A 23,050-nucleotide genomic window follows, 5' to 3' on the forward strand; every position below is an offset into this window, starting at 1 on the left:
AGACAGGGTCTTTCTCTGTCACCCAGCCTGGAGTGCAGTGGCACAATTTTGGCTCACTGCAATCTCTAACTCCCAGATTCAAGCGATTCTCATGCCTCAGCCTCCTGAGTAATTGGGATTACAGGTGCCTGTCACCAAGCCTGGCTAATTTTTGTATTTTTAGTAGAGACAGGTTTTCACCATGTGGTCAAGCTGGTCTTAAACTCCTGACCTCAAGTGATCCACCTGCCTTGGCCTCCCAAAGTGCTGGGATTACAGGCATGAGCTACCACATCAGACCTAGAAATGGTATTTAAGGTTTACTTATCTGACAACCTGATTTCCTCCCTAGAGAAAGAATTAAATTGTTTTTAGTTGATTGAATGGGGGCTCAGGTGACATTTCAGAAGAGTTAGAAAGTGTATGTGTTTATTTTAAGGCTGATTTGTAAGTCGACACTTGAATATATGTAAGAGTAGTCAACTTGGTTTGAAATAGTCTTTTTTATTCTTTTTGGTTTATTGGTAACTGTGAGTTGATTTATCCCTAAAATAGTTCAAAGCCTTTTCTGTTTTAGCTCTGGGAATAATGTTTTTCTTCTTTTCAAAGATGTAATATTTCTGCTAACAGTACCAAAAGATAACAAAGATAAGAACCTTCAGGGCTCTTTGAAGACAAAATGGTATTCTGAATTGGACATTCATTAGACTGAGGGGATAAATCTCTAAATCTGGGTTTTATGATTTCAGGTTTGTTTATTTAATGGATTTCTTTGCTTAAACTTCAGGTGCATGCATGATAATTTTGAAGAGCAGAGAGATTGACAAATGTGATTTGATTTATAAGTCTTTTCAAAGGCATTTGAAAATGTATTTCATGTTTAGTTAAGCTTATTTTTCACACTCTCAGTTGAAGGCAGGAGTGATTGTTTTCCTCCCTCCACACCTCTGAAAGATGAAGTGGTTTTTCACTTATAAAATTTTCCATCTCAGAAAAGGAGAAGCAGAGGTTTTCCAGAAGGGTTAGGAATAAAGATGAGGAAGGCAAGCCCTTATATAAGAGCAGGAATCCACACGGAAGAGTGGCTGGTTTAGGTTTGCTGGCTTGAGAGTGTATTATTTTATCCAACTCTTGATCAATGTTGTGAGAATTAAGTAAGATAATGGATGTAAGGGGCTTAGAAGTGTCCAATCAATGTTAGCTACTGTTGTTATCCTCAGTACTACAGTTAGGGTTGGTAGATATATTTCAAGACATTTGTGCCAAGGATTATGGGGGAATAAGTGCATGGTTCACCATTTGGCTCAGCAAACTTTTCAGGACTTAGGCTGAGGAAGGCGGGAGGGGCCCTGGGGGTGGCAAGTTTGGTGGGAGATTCTTGCATTATGGTCCTGAGAGCCCCAGGATAGTAGATGACCTTTCTCACAAGACCTGAGAATTACTACTGCTATCTCAGGCTTCTGGGATAACGGGCTGGAAGCTCACACTCTGACAACAGAGGTTTTTGTTTGTTTGTTTGTTTGTTTGAGACGGAGTCTTGCTCTGTTGCCCAGGCTGGAGTGCAGTGGCACCATCTTGGCTCACTGCAATCTCTGCCTTCCAGGTTCAAGTGATCCTCCTGCCTCAGCCCCCCAGTAGCTGGTATTACAGGCACGCACCACCATGCCTGGCTAATTTTTGTATTTTTAGTAGAGACAGGGTTTCACCATGTTCTATAGCATTGTGTCTACCTGGCTTTTCATATGACTTGTGTACTGCTCTTGCAGCTTTGATGACTTCTGAAGTACAGATGTTCCTTGACTTACAATGAGGTTGCATTTCAATAAACCCATTGTAACTTGAAAATATTTTAATTAAAAATTGCTTTAATACACCTCACTTACTGAACGTCATAGCTTAGCCTAGCCTACCTTAAACGTGCTTGGAACACTTATATTGGCCTAAAGTTTGACAAAATCATCTAAAATAAAGCCTGTTTTATAATAGAGCGTTGAATATCTCACATAATTTATTGAACATTGTACTGAAAGGGAAAAACAGAATGGTTGTATGAGCACTTGAAACACTGTTTCTATTAACTGTGTATTGTTTTTGCACCAGCGTAAAGTCGAAAAATTGTAGGTTTAACCAGTGTGAGTAGGGGACCATCTGTGTTTTTTTTCCTCCTTAAAGCATATAGAAGTATAGCCATAGAGTGTTTCAAAGCTGGATTAGATAATTAATGTGTTTTTTTGAGATGGAGTCTTGCTCTGTTGCTGAGTACAGTGGCTCGAGCTTGGCTCACTGCAATCTCTGCTTCCTGGGTTCAAGTGATTCTCCTGCCTCAGCCTTCCAAGCAGCTGGGATTACAGGTATATGCCACTATGCCCGGCTAACATGATTAATTTTTAAAATTGCATTTAATCTTTCAGAGTTTAATCTGGCTAGGTGCAGTGCCTCACACCTGTTATGGAATCACTTTGTGAAGCTGATGTGGGTGGGATGCTTTAGCTCAGGATTTTGAGACCAGCCTGGGCAACATAGTGAGACCCTGTCTCTACAAATAAATAAATAAATGTATAGAAATAAAAAAAAACAAATACTAACTGGGCATAGTGGTTTGTGCCTGTCATCCCAGCTACTTGGGAGGCTGAGGTAGATAGGAAAATTACCTGAGCCAGGGGAGGGTGATTGCACCATTGAACTCCAGCCTGGGTGACAGAGAGAGACCCTGTCTCAAAAAAACAAAAACAAAACAAACAAAAAAACAAGAAAGAAGCAATATAAGAATAAAACAAAACAATTTAAAATTTTAACCCCTTATTTCAAAATAGTTTGACTCACAAGAGTTACAAAAATAGTACAGAGATTTTTCTCTATACCCATCACCTACTTCCTGCAATGATATTTATAAAACCCTATTGCATTGTCGAAACCAGGAAACTGATGTAGGCATAATACTATTCTAATTGATTTTAAAAGTTTATTTATTCCATAATTGACTTAACTAGGGAGTTATCCAGAAACAGCTACTGCAAATCTTGGATTTCCTGCCCCAAGAAGTTGCAGTTAGTCTCCATGAAAACAGCCAACAGCTTATACTTCAGAAATCTTCATGACATCCTATTGCTGTGAGGGAGCCAATGTGGTTTACCTCGTCATGGCAATTCCTCCTTGAGAACCCTGCATGTGGGCAATGAGAATGAATCATTGTTGGAGGATATTTTATTCTTTGAGCAAATGCATTAGCAACCATGTCTAGCTGACCTGGTAACCATGAAAAATAATAAAAGATGAGGGAATCATTAGATCACAGTCTTTTGGCTGGGCACAGTGGCTCATGCCTGTAACCCCAGCACTTTGGGAGGCCAAGGTGAATGGATCACTTCAGGCAAGGAGTTTGAGACCAGCCTGGCTAACATGGCGAAACCCCAACTCTACTAAATGTACAACAAATTAGTTGGGCATGGCAGTGGGTGTCTGTAATCCCAGCTTCTTGGGAGGCTGAGGCAGGAGAATCTCTGGAATCTGGGAGGCAGAGGTTGCAGTGATTGCGCCATTGCACTCCAGTCTGGGTGACAGAGTGCAACTCTGTCTAAAAAAAAAAATAGATTACAGTCTTTAAAGAATCTGCTAATAATAGAAGAGAATCCAGATTTTTTATTTTTTTATTTTTTTGACAGAGTCATAATCTAGGCAGGAGTGCAGTGGCGCCATCTCAGCTCAGTGCAACCTCTGAGTCCTCAGTTCAAGTGTTTCTTGTTCCTTGGCCTCCTGAGTAGCTGGAATAACAGGCACACATCACCATGCTTGGCTAATTTTTGTATTTCTGGTAGAGATGGGGTTTCATCATGTTGGACAGGCTGGTCTCAAACTTCTGACCTTAAATGACCCACCTGCCTTGGCCTCCCAAAATGCTGGGATTACAGGTGTGAGCCACTACACCTGACTGAAAATCCAGATTATTGTCCAAGATTGCAGAATAAATTGCCTGGGACAAGAAAGTCAATGAGCGTGGATAGGTAAGTCATTGGACTGAGAAGGGGTAACCTCAGTCTTGCACAAACAGAATTCAGAGGGTGTTTGGGTGGGTGGGTGGCAGTGAGTGGATTGGCAAAGACAGGACAAAATCGAGCCCCATTAAAGAACAATATTACAAAGGACAAAGTTGAGAATATAAGGAAGAGAGGACAAATGTAAAAAGCATATTTTTGATCACTGACTATTGATGCTTTCCCTGCATAATCTCATTTAACCAGTTTAACAACCTTAAAAGGTAAGTAGTAGTGTTCTTATTTCATAGATAAGGGAACTGAGGCTTGGAGATAGGAGAGATGACCAGAGAAGACTGTTTCTTTTCTTTCTTTTTTTTTTTGAGACGGAATCTCACTCTGTTGCCAGGCTGGAGTGCAGTGGCGCAATCTCGGCTCATTGCAATCTCTGCCTCCCGGGTTCAAGTGATTCTCCTGCCTCAGCCTCCTGAGTAGCTGGAATTACAGGTGCCCGCCACCACACCCAGCAAAGTTTTGTATTTTTAGTAGAGATGGGGTTTTTCCATGTTGGCCAGGACGGTCTCGATCTCCTGACCTCATGATCCACCTGCCTCAGCCTTCCAAAGTGCTGGAATTACAGGCGTGAGCCACTGTACCTGGTCTACAGAAGACTGTTTCTAAAAGCGTATGTGGTTAGCTGTATTCTCGACATGCTTCAAGCCTTCCCCTGACCCCTGCCCTTAAACAATCATTGTCTTCCCATCCATTGTCTATTCTACCTTCAAAACATATCCGCAGTTCATCCACTGCTTCCCACCTGCTGCTTTGCCACTCTGGCTACCTTCATGTTTCATATATAGCCTCCTGATCCTCCCACTTCCTAATCTGCCCCCTGCTGTTCTTTCAACAAAACTCAGAGAAACCCCACACAAATGCACATCTGATAAAGATACTGCCCTCATTAAAACCCTCAAAGGCTTCCTTGCAATTATTGTAAGAATCTCAAATGCTCATGCTGGCCTTCAAGACCCAGCATGACCTTGTCCTTGCCAGCCTCTCTGGTTACATCTTCTTCATCATCTCCTTCATCCCTGCACCCCACCAATGTGGTCATTTCTCTACCTGCATCCTTGCTTTCCTTCTCCGTGCTCTTCACTGATGTTCTCCTTGCTACTTAAAATACTTTCCTTCTACTTTGTACTGAAGAAGTGACATGTCTTGCAGTTCTCACTTGAAACATCACTTTTCTAACTCTTCAAATTAAAGTAAGCCTCCTGTACTTATCGAGAGTAGCATATTTTTCTTTGGGACACTTCACAATATAGAATTATGTACTTGTTTGTGTGATATTTTTTTTTTTTTTGAGATGGAGTTTTGCTCTTGTTGCCCAGGCTGGAGTGCAATGGCACGATCTCAGCACATTGCAACCTCCGCCTCCCTGGTTCAAACAATTTTCTTGCCTCAGCCTCCCAAATAGCTTGGATTACAGGCATGCACCACCATGTCTGGCTAATTTTGTATTTTTAATAGCGATAGGGTTTCACCATGTTGGTCAGGCTGGTCTTGAACTCTTGACCTCAGGTGATCTGCCCGCCTCAGCCTCCCAAAGTGCTGGGATTACTGTTGTGAGCCACCATGCCCAGCCTGTGTGATAATTTTGTTTAACATCTGTGTCTCCCTACTAGATCATAGCTCTACTTGGTGAGGGAGTGTGTTTTTATTCCTCACTATTGTATTTCCAGGGCCCCATGAAGTGCTGCCATGTAAATAGGCTCTCCATAAATATTTATTGAGTGAATACATGGATGAATGAATGAATGAATGAACTGCACCTAGGATTGCTGACAATTCTGGCTTTTGGGACTTTAGTGTCATTTTTAATTTACTTTCTTAAAGAGAAGTAGGTTTAAAGTTATACTTTCACCTAGAAGACAGAAGAGTTTTGAAGCAAAACCTTGAAGCTGGTGATGTGTGCCAGGTAATGAATGGATGTCCACCCAATTCAAAGTCCCTGTGTTGTGATCTGACATGGCCTCTGAGCTTGCCGCAGTGAACTTGACCACAAAGACACTGCATGTACTGCCGACCACAACTAGCAATTGAGTAGCGAATGGTGGTGTCAATCTTAAAAGCCTAAGATATTCTTAGATGCTTATTTTTATAATCAGTTTTATTATAGAGTTGCTAAAATGGGCCCAAACCATATGTCTCTCCATCGAGAAAAGTCAGAGCACCGACTGCATGAAACAAAACACTTGCAGAGACATTGAAAAGCCACTTGTTTGACTTTGAAAATAGAGCACTAGTGTTTTTTGCAACTCACAAGACAAGTCTTGGCTTGAAACAGTACAATGAGACGTACAGTCAAACAAACAGATAAAAAATTGTTTGTCTCTTCATTCAAGGTCAGTTTAGAATCACCGTGAAAGGTACATGCAATAATAGAAAACCTGGTGGAGCCCAACGCTGCAGAAAAGAGTAAAATTATCTTGGATCAAAAAGAGGCAGCCAAGTTGAAAAAGGTGTCTTTATTGAGTGACACCATCAGATGGGCTCAAAAGACGTACTTGAAAATTGGTGGAGAGTCCCAGAGGCAGCCAGTCCTTTACATTTTGATGAAAGGGGAGACATCAGTGACTTGGCTATTTTGCCATCTTTAAAATAATGAAGTCTATGAAGGTATGCTAATTTTCCCAATGCTGAATGGTATAGCAGCTGGTGAAGGAATTTTCAATAAGATACACATTTCTCCTTTTCTAGCAAATATTGATATTTGCCATTTGGTTCTGGAAACTTATTGTGTATATGTTCCTAAAGCACTCTGACCGTGAGAGAGAGGACAAACTGAACCTGATATATGATGTTTGTGCCCCTTGATGGAGGCCGAATTTTCTGAACTTGAACGATCAATACAACAATGTCTTGCTAATAATAGTCTTGCAGAACATTTTTCATTTGTTCTTCTTGATGGCAAGTAATTTATTCCTTCATCAGAACAATTAAACATCTTTAATGATTTTTAAAGAGGGGGTGTAATTACATGCACATGGTAAAAATTTAAGCGGCACCAAGGGCGTTCAGTGAAAATCGAGTCTCTTTCCTGACTAGAGACCACAGTATGAGTGTTTCATGGCTCCTTTCAGAGAGATTCCATGCCTAGCATTTACGCATGCATATAAATTCATTTCCTTTTTAAAATTAACACAAATGGCACCATGCCATATGCTCTCTCTTTTAAAACATTGAAGTGGGGCTGGGCATGGTGGCTTACACGTCTAATCCCAGCACTTTGGGAGGCGGAGGCAGGCAGATCACCTGAGGTTGGGAGCTCAAGACCAGCCTGACCAACAAGGAGAAACTTGTCTCTACTAAAAATACAAAATTAGCCAGGCATGGTAGCGCAGGCTTGTAATCCCAGCTACTTAGGAGACTGAGACAGAATCGCTTGAACCTGGGAGGCGGATGTTGTGGTGAGCTGAAATCGGGCCACTACACTCCAGCCTGGGCAACAAGAGCAAAACTCCATCTCAAAAAATACAAATAAAAATAAATGAAACATTGAGGTGAAATTCACATAGCAACATTAGTCACTTTAAAGTGTGCAATTCAGTGGCATTTTACTCCATTCACACTGTTGTTCAGTTACCACTTCTACCTAGTTCCAAAACATTGTGTTCTCTTTTGCAATTTACTATTACTCTTTCACTTAACAATCTATCATGGAGATTGTTCCATACTAATACATATAGATGCATGTCTTTCATCTTCGTTCTATGGGTAACCCTTGTGCGAGACCTGGAGGTGAGCTGCTCAGATCCTCCTTACAAAAAAAGGCTCTCTGTCCAGCTGGGAGGAATGTGGAGCTGACAGCCTTAACCTGGCAGCTCTTTCAGGGTCTCCTTAGCTGTTGAGTCATGGTCATTCTCTTCTTGGGGTGGTTCCCAGCCAGTGACTGAGGGTACAAGAGCCTGACCATTTCTCTAACAGGTAATCCTTGCTGCCTTCTGAAATGGTGGAGACTTTGTTAGCTCTAAATTGTGCTCTAATGGCCCCTCCTGCCCAATCCTATCTCTTCTTTTCTGGCAGAGGTGTTACTCCCTAATGAATATTTTGCATTCTATCTGGGCATGTGCTTTTCAGAGAACCCAACCAACATGTACAGTATCTCATATATCCAGTCGTCTAAGAGTTGACACTAAAATTGCTTCTGGTCTTCTGCAATTATAAGTAGTGCTGAATACAAATCTTTGCAAACATACCTTTCACACATGCATGAGAATATCTGGAGAATAATTTCCCAGAGGTCTAATTGTGGGTCAATTTAAATTTTGCATTTAAAAACTTGATATGTGTTTTCTAACCACCCGCTCCTCCCAAGAGGTTGCACTAGCTTACAGTCCCATCAATCAGGGAAGAGGGAGTTTTTTTTTTTTTTTTTTTTTTTTGTTTTTTTGAGGCAGGGTCTTGTCTTGCTACCCAGGCTGGAATACACTGGTGTGATCATGGCTCATGGCAGCCTGGCCCTCCCTGGCTCAAGCAATCCTTCTGCCTCAGCCTCCCCAGTAGCTGGGACAATGGCCATATGTTACCACACCCGCTAATTTATATTTTACTTTTTGTAGAGACAGAGTCTCACTATGCTGCCAAGGTGGGTCTTGAATTCCTGGGCTCAAGCAATCCTCCCACTTTGGCTTCCCAAAGCTCTGGGATGACAGGTGTGAGCCACCATGCCCTGCCTGAGAATTGTTTTCTCACACCCTTGTTAATAATATTATCACATTTTAAAATGTTCTCAATTTTATAGGTGAAAACATTATGTCATATTGGTTTTAATTTGCTTTTATTTTACAATGAGTGAGATTGAATGTATTTTCAACTCCTTAAAAACAATGACAAGCAAATAAAAACAATTGTGTATTAAAACAAGTAGAGAATATAAACATTTGCAATGGAATCTTAAGATAAAACATAACACTTTAAAGAAATCATCTGCTTGCAGAGGGCTACTTTGTGCTAAATTCCCATACATGTTTTGGTACAAATTCTCCTTCCTATTAAGGAAACTGTGATAGAAAAACTTGAGAAGTCCTGCATATTGTAAGATTTTGTTAAAGTACAGGAGAAAAGGTGTCTACCTGTATAAGAGACTTCCTGAGTACTGAATCTATTAAGTTTAGACATTATTAAGCATGTCTTAATTTAATATGTATAATGAGTTAAAATGATTTTTTTCGGGAGTTGTCGTTGGTAATTAGAATGTTTTAATTCCTACCATTAGTTACACTCTGTCAGGCTCCATGAGATAAAGGTTATGGCAGAAATGATTACGTTTCCTATTTTCCCAAATGAGTCTTAGGAGGAACCAGGGTAGTGAAGGCGAAGCTCCCATTTCAAATGTAACAACTGCGAGGGAAAAGGAACAATGGGGAATTTGTCCTGTTTGATGACAGGAGCAAGTTGGGGTGACATAGGAAAAGAATATCATAACATTCTGAGTTCTGGTCACAGACCAAGGCTATAGCTACTAATTAATGGTCTATTTATTTTTATTTATTTATTTTTTGAGACAGAGTCTCACTCTGTCACCCAGGCTGGAGTTCAGTGGCTTGATCTTGGTTCACTGCAACCTCTACCTCCCGGGTTCAAACAATTCTCCTGCCTCAACCTCCTGAGTAGCTGAGACTATAGGTGTGTGCCTGTAGTCTCAGCTACTAAGGAGGTTGAGGCAGGAGAATTGAGGCAGCTGATTTTTTTTTTTGTAGTTTTAGTAGAGACGGGGTTTCACTACCTTGGCCAAGATGGTCTCGATCTATTGACCTCATGATCCGCCCACCTCCCCTCCTGAACCCGGGAGGTGGAGGTTGTGGTGAACTGAGATTTTTATTTTTATTTTTTTTGAGGCAGAGCCTTACTCTGTCACCCGGGCTGGAATGCAGTGGTGTGACTTTGGCTCACTGCAACCTTGCCTCCTGGGTTCAAGTGATTCTCCTGCCTCAGCCTCCCAAGTAGCTGGGATTACAGGTGCCCACTATCATGCCTGGCTAAGTTTTACATTTTTAGTAGAGACAGGGTTTCACCATGTTGACCAGGCTGGTCTCAAACTCCTGACCTAAAGTGACCTGCCTGCCTTGGCCTCCCACAGTGTTGGGTTTACAGGCATGAGCCACCGTGCCTGGCCAATTAAGGTTCTCTATGTATTCCATTTGGATGATGTTTTGAGACTCATTTTGCTTCTCTTTCTCCCTTAGGAGCAGGAGACTTGGTGAGGTATATTGGATAGACTAGAGGCTAGGCTGCTGTCACAAAGAAGTCTTAAGATGCAGTGCTTCAAAAATATGATTAGGACTTATTTTTCTCCCATGTTACAATCCAGGTGGGTCCAGGGTTGGATAGGTAGCTTGGTTGCATGACCTTATCTAGGGACTTGGGCTCCTTCTGTCTTATTGCTTAGTCATCTCCTGGGGTTTGTTTTTATTCATGTGACTGAAGCTGACTCATCAGCCTCACATGCATGTTCTGGCTCATTGGAAGGGTAAAAGAGAGGAAGTTGAGGACCAGCAGTTCCCTTTTTAGGAAAGTGACGAAGATACTGACACATTACTTGCACTCACATTCTGTTCGTGAGAATTTAGTCACAAGGCCACATCCAATTGCAAGGGAAGCTGAGACATCAGATCCCAGTAGGGTGGCCACATGCCCTGTTAAAACTCCATGGGAGAGTAGAAATGGAAGAAGGGGATAAATGTTGGAGGACAATTATCCATCTATGCCACATGGACCCAGAGCCTGGCAGAATCATGATCCAAGAAAGGCAATAATTCTATGTCTATCATCAGCCACCTCCATTTCAAGCCTCCTGAACTGGTACCACAAGTGGACAAGATAGTGGCAGGGGAGAAGGTAGCACCACTTTCTCCTTTCTCCTTCAAATAGGCCAGAATCTGGTATCAAGGGTGCCCAGTGAATGAACTTGGAAGCCATTCAGTCATTCAACAGATAATTAATGGAGCACGTGCTATGTGCCTGGCATTGCAATGCTCTGGGTGCAGAGAGGTCCCTGTGGAGTTTTTAGGAGAGTGGTGGAGGTAGATGTCTAACAACAAAGAACTTCACAGCTAGATATATAATTACAAATTGTGATAAGTCCCATGAAGGAAAGAGTAGAGGATTCTGTGAAGAACATGAGAGATAAATTTCATTTGTATTAGAGATAGAGGGAGGTCTTGGAGCGAGTATTTAAGTTGAGCTCTAAAAGGTGTGCTGGAATTGGCTGATGGATGATGAAAGGAAAATAGTTGTCTAGGTAGACTGTCTTAATCCATTCAGGCTGCTATAACAAAATACCATAGGCTGGGTGGCTTTTAAACAATAGAAACTTACTGCTCACAGTTCTGGAGGCTAGGAATTCCAAGACCAAGGCATTGGCAAATTAGTGTCTGGCAAGGGCCTGCTTCTTATTTCACTGTATCCTCACATGGCAGAAGGGGCAAATGAGCTTGCTGGGGTATCTTTTATATAGGGCCCTAATCTCATTCGTGAGGGCTCCACCCTCATGACCTGATCACCTACCAAAGATCTACTTGCTAATACCATTACCTTGGAGATTAGGATTTCAACATATGAATTTTGGGACACAGACTATAACAGAGGAATTAGAATAGTAAATGAGAAGAAGAGAAAGGAATTATGTGGCTGGAGGGAGAGGCTGCATAGTTCTTCTACAGACTTGTAGGCCTATATGCATCAGAGAGCTGTTGTTGCATATCAAATTCCCCCAAAAGGTAGTGGCTTAAAACAATAGTCACTTATTACTTCATAATTTGGCAGGATGGAAGTCTAGGCTAGACTCAGCTGGGAGGCGTTCATGATCTAGGCTAACTCCCTTGTGCATCTGCAGTCAGCTATGGGTCAGCAGATGCTTCTGCTTCTGGGGTAGGGTGGTTGTTGGCTGGGGCACCTCAGCTCTCCTCCACATGGTCTCTCATCCTCCATTAGGCTAGCTCAGTCAGGCTTGCTCACATGGTGGCAGGGTTCTAAGAGAAAGTGGCTGCATGCAAGGCCTCTTGAGACTTATACTCAGAACTGGCACTCCATAATTTCTGCCACAGTCTATTGGCCAAAGCAAGTCCCACGGCCAGCCTAGATTCAAGCGGTGAGGAAATAGATTTTAACTCTTGATGGGAGGAGCTGCAGGCCACATTGTAAAGAGCAGGATACAGGGAGGGGTGAATTATCAAGGGCATTTTTGCAACCAGTTAGGGAATTTGTGTGGTTGGAAATCACAGGAGATTTTTAAGCAGGAACCAGCAGTAGCAGGGCACATGGTCAAGGTCATTTGTGCTGCGCTGTGAGGGAAACTTTCAAGAGCTTATGTCTTACCTTGCCGTCATGGTTATGAGCTCTGAGGATGCAAACTCAGTGTGTCCTTTCCCCTCAACTCCCTTGGTTGGAAACAAGAATTGAAAGCTCTGTTTGCAGCACCTCCAGGTTTCCCAGTGAGGTGCTGTTGAGGGGATTTCACACAGACAGCTTAACTTGTTTGGAGTTGCGAAGTTAATACCATCACCACAAGCTGAGCTGTGAAGAATTCCAGATTTGTCTAAATTATCATTTGTTTGTTGGGCCTTAAGGGGGTCTGCAAAGCCTGTTGCAAATTCTTTCTCTTGCAACACACAAGCATATTTGCCTAAACGGACATTTCCCTTTGGAGCATTTTTTTTTAAATGATAGTGTTTTGCCAACGCTGGTATGCTGGTTGTTAAGCTATCGTCTCTCAATGAACCCATCCTCCTAGACTTTCCTCTGTGATGGTTTTCTTTTCTTTCTTTCTTTTTTTATTTTTTGTTATACTTCAAGTTCTGATCTTCATGCAGATCATGCAAGATTTTTACACAGGTATGCACATGCTATGGTGGTTTGCTGCATCCATCCCCCCGGCATCTTGTAGGCCTATATGGATCAGATAGCTACTGTTGCATATTGAAGTCCCTCAAAGGTAGTGGCTTAAAACAATAGTCACTTAATAGTTCATGATTTGTCAGATTGGCAATTTAGGCTAGACTCAGCGGGGAAGCATTTGTGATCTAGGCAGAGCTTCCTTATCTATAGTTAGCTGTGGGTCAGCAGATGCCTCTGTGATGTTGGGGCGGGGCTCTGCGGACCTTTTTCTGTCACCAGCCAGATCCTCTGTCATGAGGGAGGCTGGAACAAAGGAAGAAGGGGAAAGGACTCCCTCCTTTTTGTTTGCTTGCTCTTCTAGTAGCATCTCTTCAGCAGTGATTCTTTACCTTGGCAAGGGACATTGATTACAGAGGAAATTGTCCCAGTTTCTAGTTTCTTCCCTCACACTCCTAGAACCAGCATCAGGAGCTCCCTCAGAAAGACCAGCATTGTCAGGGGCAGATCCTCTCCTCATAGGGTCCCAGCTCCTGGTGGTTCCAGTCTTCTAGGTTCTAATAACTCCATGCTCTTCCCTGTATTCCTCCAGGGCAGTAACTGCTTCATACAGTTATCTCTTTGTTAACTTAAGGGTTCCCTTTTCTACTTCTAAAACATACCATTTAAAACATTCTGGACAATAAACTCATGAAGTTTCTGTTGTGTTATCCAAATCTCGACTGCAATATATAGTATATAAGATTATTTTAAATGATACCAAGTTGAACACTCAAACAAAAATTTGCATGGGCATTTATTAGTATAATATATATTATGGAAAAATGTAACTAATACACTAAACTCATTGGTTCTCGAACATGATTGCTTAAGATTAAAACAATAGATTAAGAATGGGTTAAGTTAAAGAACATATTATGCAAATAGGACAGGTGGAACACAGGCAAATAGCTGTGGGTGTAGCTAGCTGTTGGCTGGGGCACCTCAGCTCTCCTCCACGTGGTCTCTCATCCTCCATTAGGCTAGCTTTGGTAGGCTTGTTCAATTGTGGTGGAGTTCTAAGAGAAAGCATACGCATGTAAGAAATTTTGAAAGTACTCTACTGAGGTATGTCTACTCTGCCCATTACTCTAATAATAATATGGCCTTTTTAGAGGGAAAATAATCTTGATTCCAAAAAAGGATCCAGATAGAGAGATTAGAAAAGTCATAAAGCCTGATTTCCTACATTTCTTTACATTCCCAGGTCCATATGTGTTGTCACCAGGGTTCCCAATGTAGCAACCAACCGTGGTCATTGCCCAGCACCTGAACTCCATCCTATAGCTGACTGTTCACTGGATTTGAAGGCTGAGCTATACACATTCAGATCAATCAACAGTCGAGAGGGCTGGCTGCCATTTTGAAAGTCATATAGAAAGAGCTGTACAAAAGCAACCAGTGGAGTCTCTGAAGTTGGGGGTCCAGATCCCAGTGTTTCATCATTATGGTGTTGCTGGGCTCTGAGTTGCTTTCTGGTGGCAGTCTGGAGGTCAAATACCAGACCTGGGAAGTCTGTGTAGTGAGTTTGGAGAGGGGCTTGGGGAGGCTTGAGGAGCCGCCCAGATGTCTTACCTGTAGCTGACAAGGCACAACCTGTAACGACATCCTGCTCTGAGAACTCTAATGCTATCTTTTTTTGCTTTCGTGACAAGGAGTTGAGGTAGTTATTTTTGTTCCAAGCAACTCCAGATGGGTGAAAGTCAACCCACACAGTCTGGAAAGGATACTAATCCTTCAAATCAGAGACTTCACAAGAAGCACAGAGGTGGCCAGGCCTAATGAGGTTACCCCAGCGGAAACTGTTCACCCAAAATGTGACTTCTGGATTATGTGCAAATGAGTAGAAAAGTACAGTCCACTAAGTGGAGACCTGGCATTAGACAGTCATTTCTGAAAACACTTCAGCAAAAGCAAAGTGGGGAACGTGTCCCTCTGTGACTGACACTCAGTGTCATAGCTTTAATTTTATTTTACTTCTGAGAGGAAAGTTGACATAGGTGAGCTACAGATGGAAAGCAAGGGGGTATGAAGAGTGATTTCACTTATACCTGAATGTGACAGCAAAAAAATTTCCATTTATACATTCAGTCCTTCATAGAGACTTCTTAATCTTTAGAGAGATTCTGATGTGCTAAAATTTTCTGGTTGAATGTTTTCCTTTAGGAATGGAGGTTCAGAGTTATAGGCAAAAGCAATTGAGAACCACAATTTTTCTAAGATAGCTAACAGTTCCACTTGAAATGATCAATATGATATAGAAAAAAAATGTTTCTTTGGTTTCTGCTCTGATTTTAATCTTTTTTGGAACTTTTTCTACACAGTGTCTTAAAAAGGACCAGGTTTGCTATTTATTGATAGATCTTCCTGAATGTCTCATCACCAAAACTTTTTTAAAAAACATTGTTTCCTTAATCACTGAAGTTTGCCAAGTGTAGGAATGAAGCATATCAAGCTTGTTCTTGATTTCTGAATTATTTTTGACTTGTTCCTTTTCTCGGCCCTATATCCAGTCACTTCCCAAGCCCTACACACAGAGACCATTCATTCATTCATTCATTCATTCAATAAATGTTTATTGAGCACCCGATATGGGCAACCTTCTCCCTCAACCTGGAGATATTTATCCTCTAAGTTTTCATTCAGTGCTTTTTATTGTGGACCTTAGCATCTGGTGACATGAGATATCTGTCATTGGCCCAGAAAGTGTTCTGACATCTTTGGCATCACAAGCATCACTTAGATTAGTTTATTTCCTCTCCTGTGTCCAAGCATAAGTATCATAATGATCAGGTTTCCATATATCCAACCATTTAAGTAGAGAAATAAATGTAACGGAGATCAGGTGTGGTGGCTCACACCTGCAATCCCAGCACTTTGGGAGGTTGAGGTGGGCGAATCATCTGAGGTTAGGAGTTTGAGACCAGCCTGGGAAACATGGTGAAATCCCATCTCTACTAAAAGTACAAAATTAGCCAGGCATAGTGCTGCTTGCCTGTAATCCCAGCTATTCAGGAGGATGTGGCAGGAGGATTGCTTGAACAAGGAGGCAGAGGCTGCAGTGAGCCAAGATCATGCCACTGTACTCCAGCCTGGGCAAAAAGAGTGAAATTCCATCTCAAAATAAATAAATAAAATATAACAGTGATCTCTGTTTATTAAACACATAATGTGCCAGGTACTATTGTGGTCACCCTGCAAAGACGTAGACTCCACCGCTCAAAATTTGTTTTAGATGTCAAGACTGATAATACACCACATGCACCAAGAGGGTAGGAAAAGGTTTACTGCTCATATAATGAAGCTTTCTGAGAGAGCAGGGCAGACTCCCAAGCAGATCCAAAAATGGCCTCAGAAAACCAGGCAAGGAGACTTCCCTTAGCATTTATGGAGGTTAGGGATGGGGATGGGGATGCGATGTGGGTCTGGTGTGAGAGCTAGGGCTTGTCAGGTGTGAATTTCCTGCTGGTGCCAGAGGAGAGAGCATCAGGCTTTCTTGGCTTACCCAGATGTGGGGCAGAAAGGAAGAGGGAGGATGGAAGATGTTAGCAGACCCATATCAAAAGTGGAGGCAGACTGTTTTTTTCTTTATAATTTTTTTTATTGTGGTAAAATACACAACATGAAGTTTACTGTCTTAACCATTTTTAAGTGTATAGTTCAGTGGTATAAAATATATTCATATTGTTTTGCAACCATCACCACCATTTATATCCATAATTCTTCATCCTGTAAAATGAAAACACTGTACCCATTAAACAATAATTTCCCCATTCTCTCTTTCTGGACCCCCTGGTGACCACAATTTTACTTTCTGCCTCTCTAATTTTGACGAATCTAGTGCTTCCTTTAAGTAGAACCATACGGTATTTGTTTTTCTGTGACTGGCTTATTTCACTTAGTGTAGTGTCCTACAAAATCATTCATGTTATAGCATATTGCAGATTTTCCTTCCTTTTAAAGGCTGAATAATATTCCATTGTATGGATATACCACATTTTGCTCATCCATTTATCTGTCAATGGATAAGCATTGGATTGCTTGCAGGTTTTAGCCATTGGGAATTATGCTGCTATGAACATGGAGGGGTGTGTAAATTATCTCTTCAAGAATCTGCTTTCAATTCTTTTGGGTTATATACCCAGAGTCAAAATTGTTGGCAGGTCTTTCATTGCAATTTGCCCTTGATGTTTGACTGATGACAAAAATGTGCCATGTTTCAGTTAATTGAGTTTGAACTGGTTTAATTAAACCATTACGCTTCTCTCTGAGGCTTGTGTCCTGAGGCTGGTGGGGAAATTGAAAGTCCCGTTGAATGGCTCATTCAAGAGCCCAGCATTATGTCTGCTGAGAAGTGAAATGCGTGCTTTGCTCAGAACATAAAAGGATACAAGAAGTGTCTTAGGGAGGCTTTGTACTGTGGTTTTTGTATGTACAGAGACATGTGTGACCTGGGTTTATATCTTGGGTATCTATGAGGCAAGAGATTCACGGAGTTCTGTACTCCAAAGGCTGAAACTCTGGGTGAAACGTTGTTGTTGCTGCCATTGGCAAGACTAGATGGTCAGACCATTAGCAATGGTCCATAAGTCTGTAAAAGTGAGCGGATGGGGCTGATTATTAGCCAAGGCATCCTGTGCTAAGATTACTTTCTGAAGTTCTACCAGTTGTGTTAACCCTTGGGCTCTCTCCTTTTTCAAGAATGTCCTGGTTAGGGATGGAATGCAGCAGCTTTTGAACAAGCCCCATCACATTGAGTATGGTTAAGACCTTGCCCACAAAGATTGTGTGCAGTGGCAAGGCTGTTGAGTACCCCAGCAGGGGTATATTGTGTCCCTTTTTTGGTGAAGACAAAGCGCAGCTAAGAGACTAAAAATAGGCACTGAACATAAGAGATTTAGATAAATCGATGACTGCAAGGTATTTACCAGTTGCTGATTCAATGAAGTCGGTAATTTAAATAATATTGGGTATGAGGATCTCAAGGGGTAAGGCACCGTGACATTAAAATTACAATATCATCCAGGTGCAATGGTGCACACCTGTAATCCCAGCACTTTGGGAGGCCACGGTGGAAGGATTGCTTGAGGCCAAGAGTTTGAGACTAGTCTGGGAAACATGGCGAGATTCGGTTTCTATACAAAATAAAAAAAGTTAGCCGGGTGCGGTGGTGCACAGCTGTAGTCCTAGCTACTCTGGAGGCTGAGGCAGGAGGATTGCTTGAGTCTAAAACTTCGAGGCTGCAGTGAGCTATGATAGTGCCACTGCACTACAGTCTGAGTGACAGAGAGACTTTGTCTCAAAAAAAGAAAAAAAAAAAACCCAAAAACTTCAGTATCTATGGTAAGGCATCATTCCTTCCTTCCAAGATAAAAGACAGGTCAAATTGAGCTATTAAATGGAGATGTAGCAGGAATAATCACTCCCTTTCCACAGCAGACCTTGCATAATGAGTTTCAGTCTTAAATGCCTTGTTTTGATTTCTGTTGGATCTTATTATATGTTCTAACTAGGGTCAAGGAGGTTCAGGGGGTCACATTTTGTGTTAAGCCCATTGTAAGTACCAAAAACCTAATTTAAGTTATCACACTTTTGACTAGGGCATCCATGCCCACTATGAGATATTTTAGGGCCATGAACATTTTAACCAGGTGGAGTTTAGGTAAGGTAGTATTTCTGGTGGTTAAAGAAATAACCAAATACCTATTTGTTTTCTATTTATGTTCAGTAACTCTCTCATGATTACAGGGGATACCTTGTTTAAATTTGGCGGGATCCCATATATGAACATAATATCAGCCCCTGTGTTGATGAAGGCCATTAAAATTTGCCAACTGGTACATCTCAGTAGATGTTGAAACTAATTCACAGTCTATGCTACAGAGCTGTAAAGGCCAATCTTTTATCTTTTTATTGTATACATTCTTTTGGTGCATCTTGGATTTCCAATTGGGTCAAACTGTGGACCTCTGTTCCTGTTTTTTGTTTTTGTTTGTTTCTTTCCTCTGGCTCTGGTATCCAGGTGTTATTATTGTTATTAGTTTTCGATGGTTACTGGATATTTTTCAGGGAGTGGGTGTTCTCTGCCTTGCTTGTATTTAGAAATCTCATCTTCCAAAAGAGTCTGAAATTAATATAGTCTGAATTAGGGGCCTCCCTTTTAGAAATGGTTGCTTTTATTGGGTTTAAGCTCTCAGGGTTTAAGTTGTGTTTGAATTAATCCTTTGGCTATGCCACCAGGGTGCTAAGTGTATTTTTTTTCTGTATAACTCTCAGGATTGACAGCTTTGTTGTGACAAACACGTAGGCAGCAGCAGCAGCAAATCCATTTTGTAGGGTCCTAGTGAGTCACCTGTTTTTAGGAGCGCATATTCTTCCATGCAAGGGACCACCCAATGGCATGCATATTGCATAGGGCATCCGTCTTTCCCCAAGCACGCTATAAAATGGGGGCTAAAGTCTGGTTGAGACATACCACTAATGGTAACAGAGGAAGAGTCATTCCCCTGAGCCTAGTGGCAGTCATGGCTTACGCTGGAATTGAGACACACAAAGGGGTCCAGACACATGATCCAAGGTCACTTGACGGAGGTCCCCAATCCCATGCTCCTGTTTCTAAATGCCAATTAGTGAAACTTCCGATTTAGGTTGGTTAAGTGTATAACAGAGGCTTGAAAGATCAGCAAATTCAGCAGAAAGCAGCTCAGCTCAAAGAGCAAGCCAGCCTGGCAGCAGCAGTGCAACTCAAAGCACATGCAAGTCAGCAAGCACAGCAGGCAACAGGGTCTGTTCACAAGTCAAAGCCAGAGAAGAATGACCCCCCGTGGTGGTGGCCATTGCCTAGCACACTGCTCACAGAGTTGTGGTCACCCTGCAAAAGTGGGATGGGCGCTATCACTCCAGATTTGTTCATATGCCCCCCTGACCCCGCCACACACACACTAAGACAAGGTTTATTACATGATGAGTAAGGCAGGCTTCCCTAGTAGGTCCAAAATGGCTTGAGAGACCAAAGAATGAAGGTTGGCTTGGGTTTGATGGTAGCTGGGGGATAGGGTTGGGTTGTGGGCTCTCACCCACAAGTCGGGCTTTTGTAATGTTGAACTTTTTGGCATCATCAAAGGAGAGGACATCCAAGCTTTTCATTTTATTTTATTTGAGATGGAGTCTCACTCTGTTGCCAGGCTGGAGTACAGTGGAGCGATTTTGGCTCACTGCAACCTCCACCTCCCAGGTTCAAGCAATTTTACTGCCTCAGCCCTCTGAGTAGCTGGGACTACAGGCACGTGTCACCATGTCCAGATAATTTTTGTATTTTTAGTAGAGATGGGGCTTCACCATGTTGGCCAGGATGGTCTCAATCTCTTGACCTCATGATCCACCCACCTCGGCCTCCCAAAGTGCTGGGATTACAGGGTGAGCCACCATGCCCAGCACAGGCTTTGTTATTGACCTGTTCAGATAGGAGGCAGAAGAGGAAGAGGAAAGGATAGGGCTTGAAAGCTATCAGCAGTCTGATATCAAAAATGGAGTGAGATTATTACAGACAAATTGTTCCCTTTAATACCTAGTTACAGATGAGAAAATAGGCTTAAATAGGCCACATGGCTATTAAACTAATAAAATAGTGAAACTAGAGTCAAACTCTGGCCCATCTGACTTCCAAACCTATTCACTATTTTTTTCTTTTTTGGTACAGATGGGGTCTTACCCTTTTGCCCAGGCTGATTTCAAACTCCTAGGCTTCAAGCGATCTACCTGCCTTGGCCTCCCAAAGTGCTGAGATTAGAGGTGTGAGCCACTACGCCTGGCTCAAACCTATTCACTCGACCACTAGGCTACATTGCCTCTCAGGAAGAAAGTGAAGGGTCTAAGCTGTAACAATCTGGGCTCTACAGATACCACGAAGGGAACATCAGTTATCAGTGAAGAACCCTATCCATTAATAAGGATTTAGACAACATTAGAGTATAAAACAGAGAGAGGAATAGGAAATATGGGCCAATTTAGGCTTGAAATAAATGTTGACTAGAGATCTCTGTCCCTTGGTATGGTTGACCAGAGCAACTCATTATAACTCTATTTGATTGTCCCCACTTAAACGTGCTATCCCAATAGTCTGTACAAGCATTGGTAGATTTACTGGGTGCAGTGCTCACGACTGTAATCCCAGCTATTTGGGAGGCTGAGGCAGGCGGATCACTTGAGCCCAGGAGTTTGAGACCAACCTGAGAAACATGGCGAAACTCCATTTCTACAAAAAAATAAAAAATTAGCCAGGTGAGGTGGAGTGCACCTGTGGTCCCAGCTATTCAGGAGGCTGAGGTGGGAGGATCACCCAAGCCCAGGGAGGTGGAGGCTGCAGTGAGCAAGGTTGTGCCACTGCACTCCAGCCTGGGTGACAGAGCAAGACCCTGTCTAACAAAAAAAAAAGCATTGTGGGCTGGAGTCTAGTATCAATATTAATTGCAGAGTTTCTTAACCTAGGGTAGGGGAGGAGAAAAGAAGTGTTCAGAGAAGGGGCATATGGATGAGCATCAACAGTTCTCTGAATCAGGCTAGGCACGGTGGCTCATGCCTGCAATCTCAGCACTTTGGGAGGCCGAGGTGGGCAGATCATCTGAGGTCAGGAGTTCAAGACTAGCCTGGTCAACATGGTGAAACCCCGTCTCTACTAAAAATACAAAAATTACCCGGGCATGGTGGCACACATCTGTAATCCAAGCTACTCAGGACACTGAGGCAGGAGAATTGTTTGAACCTGGGAGGCAAAGGTTGCAGTGAGCCGAGATCATGCCACTGCCCACCAGCCTGGGCAACAACAGGCAACACTCCTCTCAAAAGAGGTCTGTGAATCAGACACACACACACACACACACACACACACAGCTTTTCTTCCAGATTTCTTTCTATTACTTTGAAAGTCATCTTTGAAAAAAAATTGGTGTCAAATTATATGTTTAAAGTATTGTTTCATTTCAAACAATTGTGGAATGGCAATATACAACGTTTATGGTTATGGTTGTGTCAATGCCTATATTAATTTCTCACTGATAAAAATTAAAGAAGGTATGCTTTGCCATAATACTCAAGGGAATCTGTTTTGTTTACATCAAGCTTAGCTAAATTGGGAAGTATCAGGAGATAAAAGCATGATGCAACTGACGTATCCCTTGGTTTCACTTTCCTCATTGAACGTGATGGAACACTAAAGCACCAGTGGTTCTGTGAATGCTAATCACTCATCAATGGGTGCATAAAACAAACAAAACCGAAGGAGCAACTTCCATCTCAGCATCTTGCAGTGTGGGTGTGTTTCCTGAGAAAAACCTTAAATTTGGAAAGGCTGGAACTCCACCTGATCTTACCTTTGTTCCAGCCCCAATGCCGTATCTAGAAACATTCTACAACATCGTCACTCACATTGCCAAAAAAGCAGAGTATCTGTACAACTGGGGATACCTTGGAGAAGACCAGTACCTTAACAATGATCAAGCTGGTTTATGACTTGGAGCAGAGAAATCAATAAAGTAGTGCCTCTGTCAGATTACCTCACCTACTCCAAAAGATGAACATTTATTTCTTCCTGATATTTTAAAGCAGGAATTGCAGCGATTTCTCCTTCCTTCAGCTTGCAACTGCGTGAAACTGCCAGTGCCTTTCAGTGCAGAGGTACCACTCTTCATCCGCTATGTGCATTCTGACGCCTTCAGAAGAAACGTTTTCTTTTGGCGGGTCGCTTTGGAAACATCATGACTGAAAAGTTTATTTTCTTCAGACACAACTTTAACTGGAAAAAATGTCTGGGTATGGATGACAGCATCTGGCGTGCCTTACAACACATATGGCTTCCTTGTTTTAATGGAGATGCTGCGTGCTTCATTACTTTCTACACTGGCATGGGGATTCAGCCAAAATCCTGAAGGGAGTCTTGTCTCGTGCCCTAAAAGCTGCCCTTTTGAGGAGTTTTTGCTGCAGAATGAATGCAGAATATTGTGTTCTTCCTGTTTACACATAAGGATGCTGCCTTTCTAGAAAACAATTCCCCTAAGCTCTTGATTGAACATGGAGCAGAATTTTCACCTTTATGTGAGTATGAAAAAGTCCTTTACAGAACAATTTAGCAGGAAATTCTTTTACCACTGGACTTACTTGGAAGAAATTAT

This window comes from Cebus imitator, unplaced genomic scaffold (assembly GCF_001604975.1).
Source record: "Cebus imitator isolate Cc_AM_T3 unplaced genomic scaffold, Cebus_imitator-1.0 Scaffold85, whole genome shotgun sequence".
Lineage (NCBI taxonomy): Eukaryota > Metazoa > Chordata > Mammalia > Primates > Cebidae > Cebus > Cebus imitator.